This window comes from Octodon degus, unplaced genomic scaffold (genome assembly GCF_000260255.1).
Source record: "Octodon degus isolate 3935 unplaced genomic scaffold, OctDeg1.0 scaffold00005, whole genome shotgun sequence".
In the NCBI taxonomy this organism is placed as follows: Eukaryota; Metazoa; Chordata; class Mammalia; order Rodentia; family Octodontidae; genus Octodon; species Octodon degus.
In genome coordinates this window covers 10,036,807-10,043,384 of record NW_004524581.1, presented here as the reverse complement: position 1 = coordinate 10,043,384, position 6,578 = coordinate 10,036,807, and the positions used below count along the sequence as shown (strand labels likewise).

Sequence of the window (6,578 nt, the reverse complement as noted above, 5' to 3'; positions counted from 1 at the left end):
CGTCTGTGGTTCTGATCACAAGCAGTTGGCTGTGTGCACAGTGGCCTAACACACATAGCCTCATTCAATTCCTGCTGGGGCAGGGTCTACTCCACTGCTGTACCGTATGCCAAACCCAAAATCAATATGCCACCCTGGTCCTTCTCTCCCATATGACATCCTGATACCAGAGGTCTCTCCTCTGCTGAGAAAACACCCATCCTGACAAGAATCGCAGTGCCTAACGTGTACGAGCGCATGTTGGGCCTCTTCACGCACACCCTCCTCTCATCCTTGTGACTTGCACAAGGGAACTCCTATCACTATCTGGACACAGGGACATCTGCTACAGAGAGGCTCAGTGTGATGCCCAAAGCCACTCAGCTAGTGAGGCAGCAGGCAAGAACTCAGACTCTAAGGACTGCTTGGAGCCAATTCTTAATCATGACTGGTCTCCTGGGGATAAGAAGACTGCAGGGGCACAGCTGTCAAGATGAGCAGAGGCCCTCAGGGGTTACAAAGGCCAGTGTCCAATGGCCTTGTCTGTGTCCAGGTCGCACAGAAATCCTAGGTGGGGCACAGCCTGCAGGTCCCAGGCCCATCCCTGTGCCCATACCAGCTACAGAAAACAAAAAGCCTGCCTGCAAGCGCCCTGGCCTGGGATGGGAGCTGCCTGGCTGCCCGCTGGAAGACCAGAGCCACAACTTGGGGCTATTCTTAGCAAACCACTGGCTCCCCTCCCAGAGGCCCAGCAGGCGGCAGGCCCGAGCTTCCACACACCCAGCCTGCCACTTCCTGACCCTGCCTGGAGGTCCCCCAAGGCTAAGGAGGAGTGGTGGCCAGGGTGTGCGAACACCAGCCTTCAGGGGGAGATGCCCAGCTCACCAGGCCTCTGCCCAGGCACCCGGGCCACCTGCCTGAAGCTTTGCAGAGTCCTGGCTGTAGGAGAGCCTCCTGCTCAGAAGCCACGTTGGCCAGGTGCTATGCGCCTTCAACTGCTTTTCATTTGGGCTGACTCCCAGCTTCCAGGCTGAGTAGAGGAGATGGGCCACAGCCAGTAGGGCAGGACCCCTGCTCCATCAAGCCCATACAATGGGACAGTGGCTCCTATCACAGACCCATCTGCTTGTCTCCAGGGGCCACCCCAGCCCTGCCAGAGCCTCACAGGCCTGAGATCAAGAGGAAAATCCCCCCTTGCTGGGGGAGGAGACAAAGAACAGTTGAAGTACCACCCCTAGGCCATCTGGCCTCACTTCAGGGAGCCCCCAGGAATGAGAATCAAAGGTTTCAAGAAGCTCCTGCAACTGCCCTATAATCTAGCTCAAGGTCAAGACACTCAGATTGGGGCCAGGGAGATGGCTCAGTGGAATAAGTGCTTCCCTGGCAAGCGCAAGGGCCTCAGTTCTATTCCTGGTTGGGGGGCGGGGGGAACACTCAAATAATAGGACACTGAGGCTGAGGGGTCCTCAAACTCTCAATGGGAGCCTAGAAACAAAGCCACACCACAGAGCACCTGTCCCACCACTATGTTGTCACACAGAACACTGAATGCCTTAGATTACAGCTCAGTCCCCAGGGCAGACCAGTCCTTGCAGGTGCCTCCAGCAGGTGCAGATGCCTCCCCTGAGAGCCCATTGCAGACTGCATATCCACCTCGGTATTGAAGTCACTTCTGTGTGTCCTCCTGTCTTGTGGCTGAAAATGTCACCTCACATCCTTGTCTGTACTCTGGCGGGTCCCGCTGCACATCTGCCTATTTACACTTCTACTACCCAGCTGGATAGACTCAAAGCCCTCGAAGGTGTAGCCTTATCTGTATCTGTGTCTTGTGGCTCATTTGTGATCCATGTGGACATGGCCACACAAGCCTGTCCCTGCACGTGTCCTGGGGTTGGCTGCCCACTGCACAGGCTCTTCTGCCTGCTCTCACATAAGCACGTGTTCAGTTCCTCTGTCTCTGCCTACACAGCTACAACCCTGAGCATGCACACAGCTCACTGCCCACGTGGCCCACCCCCACCTGTGTTGGGTGGCCGGTCTGTGGGTGCCACCAGTTTTAGGCAGGTAGGTGTGCTCACCAAGTTACCACAGTGCCAGCCGAGGGCTGTGGGTAAGCTAAGCAACTCCCACTCCCAGAACATCGCCCAAGGCCATGGGCATAGTACACTGCCACCTTCACCAAGTGCTCCAGAAAACTGAAAATCTCACAGGAACAACAGGGGCACAGAGCCCCAGAGCCAGCAGAACCCACAATGGGGAGGCCAATGCTGCCCGTAACCCCAGCCCACCCACCCCAGCACATCACAACCCGCAGCCTGTCTGCATGCACAGGAAACCATGTCTGGCCCAGTGTCTCCCAGCCTCCCGACCTCACCACCAGCCAGCCGCCAGCCTCCAGTGATGCACACAGACTCTGAAAAGGAAGTAAGAGCTTCCTCCCACTTGCCTCTGAGCTTCCCACAACACTGGCCCCAGACCCTAAACCTCAGGAGTCCCAGGACTGCCTTGAGTCTTGTGCTCTGCCTGCCCAGAGAAACCAAATAGTCTTTGGGAACCCAAAACAAAAAGCCTGCAAGAGGAAGGTAGGTGTGAGCGTGCATGCCTATATCCCAGCACTGGGGAGACTGAGGCAGGAAGCTCACCAAGAGTTTGATGCTAGACTGGGCCCCATAATGATTCCAAGACCACTCTGAACTGCAGAGTAAAACCCTGTCTCAAGAAAAAACAAAAGTCTGCGCAATTGGGTGAGGCTCATCTATGGGCACAAGGATCCCCGGCCAGGATTCCTACTGCTCCCTACCGATGGAGGCCAGGGGTCTGCAGCCAGAATGCCGTAGTGCATATGCAGGCGTGCATGAGAACTGGACTTCAGCTTCCCCAGAGTCTTCTCCAGGCCTGAAATCACCCACGAGGCAGTTAGCCCACTAGTTAGCTGCTGGTATGGAAACACCATCGGAGAACTTTGTGCGTGTGTCTGCGTTGTCCTCCCCTGTAAGGCTGAGCCAAGAGTGAAAACAAATCCTCCAACCCTCCCCACACACACACTGTCCCCAGCATGATGCAGAGTCCGGCAGGTGCTAGGCACCCACTTCTTTCTTTTTCTTTTTTCCGTACTGGGGATTGAACTCAGGACCCTGCACTTGCCAGGCAAGCGCTTATTCTACTGAGCTATCTCCCTGGTTCCACTGGGAGCTTCTGTGTGCTCTCTGGACAAGCCAAGGAGCGCCAGCCTGGCCTCCAGGAGGACCAGCAATACCCTGAAGCTCCCCAGGGTTGGCAGGCTTTCCCGCTGTCTCTGACTCCTCAGGGACAAGTGCATGCTCTGCCATCTTGGCCACTGTGAAGAACAGGTTTCTTAGTGACCACTCTTTGTGACTGGTCACTACTCCTTCAGGAAAATCCTCTAAGGAAGAAAAACGAGCCTTCCTCAGAGACCCCGGTCCACAAAGGAAGAGAGAGCCTCAGACAGGGCTGAAAATCAAACCCTGTTACGCACTCGGAGCTCTGGACTCTCCTGGGTATGTGGGCCACAGGCTCCCCTACACAGGAACGGGGGGAGGGGGGCATCTCCAGGCCCCGAGATGGCTTCCCTCCCCCCAACTTTGCAGGAAGGCCAGCCCTCTGGTGGCGCTCACAGGCCCAGCAGCAATAAAGGGTGGAGGTGTCGCCTGCCTATGTCGACCCCAAGCCAAGGAACCTCTGGAGGCAGCAGGGACTCCCCAGCCCGACATAGAAACCCACCCGGTAACTGATCGCCATTTACTAAGTCGGGTCCGTTTCGCCTCAGAGGATCCAATCCTGGGTGGGATTTGGGTGGGAACCTAGAACCTCTGCTCCCTTGCAGATGGGAACGGATGATCGCTGGGGAACACCCCCGATCCGCCCTCCCCAGCAGGCGCCTGGCGAAGACGCGTAGGTACCTGCCAGCCCGCGGCTCCGGGGGACATCCGCACTCCAGCGGCCGGCGCGCTGCGCCCCAGCTGCGGGCGCCGAGGTGAGTGGCGGTGGTGCGCGCCAGGCGCGGGCTCCGGGTGACTCCTGCCAACTTCCCCAGCCCATCCGCAGGCGAACGCGGCTCCGGAGGCGGCCAGGCCGGGCGGATCGCGCGAGGCAAGAGAGCGAAGAGAGCCGCGCGCCCGGCCAGTGCGCGTCGCCCGCGCCCCGCGCCCGCGTCCCCCACGCCGAGGGCGGACCCGGCCCGACCGCCAATCACCGCGCCCGCCCGCCCGGCCGCTGGCGCCCCAGCCCCTCCGCCTAGATGGCGCGGAACGCGGATTTAAAGACACACTCACCCAGGCCGGGTCAGCTCGGCATCCCGGAGCTGCGGTCCCAGGCGCGCCAGAGCGGCGGGCTCCACCTCCCTCGCGCGCTTCCTCCCTCCGCCCGCCGCCCTCCACCACGAGGAAAACTTTGGGGCGGGGGAGACTGCCCGGGAAGCCAGTTCCTCTTCCCTTGTCATTAGCCCGGTTAGTTCTGGAAGATGCCCAAAGCCGACTCTGGCTGGAGAAAGAAGCAAAGCGGCTGTCGACGCCACACCCCCTCGCAGGCCCTAGCTCCCCGGAAGATCGTGCTGGGGGTTTCCTCGCTTTTGAAAGCCAGGCCAAACCTCGGCGGGACCAAGAGGACAAGCAGGTTCTGGAACCTGCCTCGCTATGCTATGCGACCTGAACTAAGCGTCGCCCTCTCTGGGCTTCGCCTCCTCGCGGTGCCCAAGGACTAACACCCAGGGGCAGAATGTGATCTCAATCGTGGGTTTCTCTAAAGCGCTGGACTCACAGGGAAACGCGCTCCTCGGCCCCTACAGGCAAAATGGGACAGCACTGAGGGAATTTTGGATGGGAAGTGGACCCTCCGCCCCACCGGGTACGACGAAGGTGATAGACCACTGGGGCTGTCTCGGGGAGGAGGCCCCCCGTGCGGCTCTGGTTGGCACCCAGCCATCTGCTGGCGCGCCCCCGCGGGCACCCACGTGCGTCCACCCTCTAGCAGCCGCTTCCTCTGCGGAGATGGCTTTGTTGTGCTGGGTGAGTCACTTCCTCACTCGCTCCGCTCCACACTAGGGAAACCCACTTTGCTTACCTGTCATCACCTGCCTCCCACCAATCAGACAAGCGCAGCGGCAGACCCCACCACAGTCCCAGGGCTGGGATGGAAGCTGGGACCTGGGGGCGCCAGGCAGCCCCTAAGAACGACCAAAGGGGAGTGGGCAAGACCCATTGGTGGAATTCTTACCAGGTCCTTAGCACGCAGGTCTGGCTAATTTTAAGAGGTTGGTACAGTACTTTCATCAGCTCTATAAATAGAGGAGGAAGCCTCCATCGAAGCCTCAGAGCTCCTCCTACTCCTTACAAATGCGGGGATAAAAGGGGGCTCAGAGGCCAGCAGAGGGAGCCTCACGTTGGCTGTCTGGTCTCTTAAGTTTCTCATCTATGAGACAGATGGCTGCACCGTGGTTCAGAGGTGTTTGATCTGGTGGGTTAGCGGGCACCCGATGTAGACGAAGAGCTCCATTGCGGGCGTGGTTCCATCCTTCCTCTTCTTGCCACACCCGGTATCGTCCCATCAGATTGCCCAGCTGGTGCCCGGGGCCCAAGGACAGATTCCTCCCCCCATGGCGAGGCTAAGGAGCTTTCATATAGAGGAGCACATGCTCACACAGTCTTTCGAAAGCACACATGTACATACGCCCTGCACACCAACAGGATGCGAACTTGTGGACATACGTGTGGGGCCCCCTTGTCACCACTCTTTTGCCCAAAATCTGTCTGGCCCTGAGCTCCAGCCTTTGATTCCAAGCACAAGCTTCATGCACCTCCATCAAGCGTTTGCATTCACCAGACACACAGCAGGCCTCTGGTTTAACCTAGCAGGAAAGCTTAGGCAAACGCAGGTGCCAACCCTGGGCCTGCTTTGCTGGCCCGCCCCTGGGGCGCACTGAGACAGCAATTGAGGTTGGGCATGGTGGCACACGCCTATAATCCCAGTACTTGGGAGGCAGTAAATATGAAGATCACTATGAGTCCTACCTGTGCAGTGAGACCCTGTACACCCTGTCCTACATACAAATAAATAAATAACCTAGCAGGAAAGACCAGCCTAGGGGAGGGGTTCAGCTAACAGGTTTCAGACGCAGGGGACTGGAATCTTGAAGGTATCTCAGGGACAGGCCACAGGTTCATGTCTGGCCTCCCCAGCCCCCCAGAACATCTGCCAAGTCCCTGCTCAGAGTAGCAAGTCCTGCAGCCCTGACCATAGTGCTGGGAGCAGGGGTCAGTCCCTACAGCCACCAGAAAGTCTTCAAAACCAAAGTCACCAGGCTGGGCTAGGAAGGGACTGTTAATTGCAGAGGAAGAGAAGCCCACAGAGTGCCTACAGTACCTAAGGCCTGTGTACTGCACTCTACCTGGCTGCAGGCAGAAAGGCTCAGTGGACTGGGACCAGGCTCTGAAGCTCCTGGGGAACTTCCTGAGATTTGGGAAGCTCAGATCACAGCCCAAAATACTCTCGTAGGAGCTGGGGAGATGGCTCAGTAGGATAAGTGCTTGACTGGCAAACGCAAGGATGTGAGTTCAATCCCTGGTTCCATCAAAAAAAAAAAA

The 6,578-nt window shown here is 58.2% G+C and overlaps 1 protein-coding gene across 4 annotated transcripts in view; it reads right to left on the bottom strand.

The window, feature by feature from the left end:
- Positions 1 to 4,353, bottom strand: part of Pald1 (phosphatase domain containing, paladin 1) — a 76,928-nt gene extending 72,575 nt beyond the window's left edge. For 3 of the 4 annotated variants that reach the window (XM_004624365.2, XM_023718418.1, XM_023718428.1), the window contains exon 1: positions 3,900 to 4,120. The gene's annotated coding sequence lies outside the window, so the exon portion shown is untranslated. Of the gene's footprint in view, positions 1 to 3,899; positions 4,121 to 4,271 lie in introns of those variants that run through there. The other variant, XM_023718410.1, reaches the window with a different exon arrangement.
- Positions 4,354 to 6,578: the final 2,225 nt, after the last annotated feature.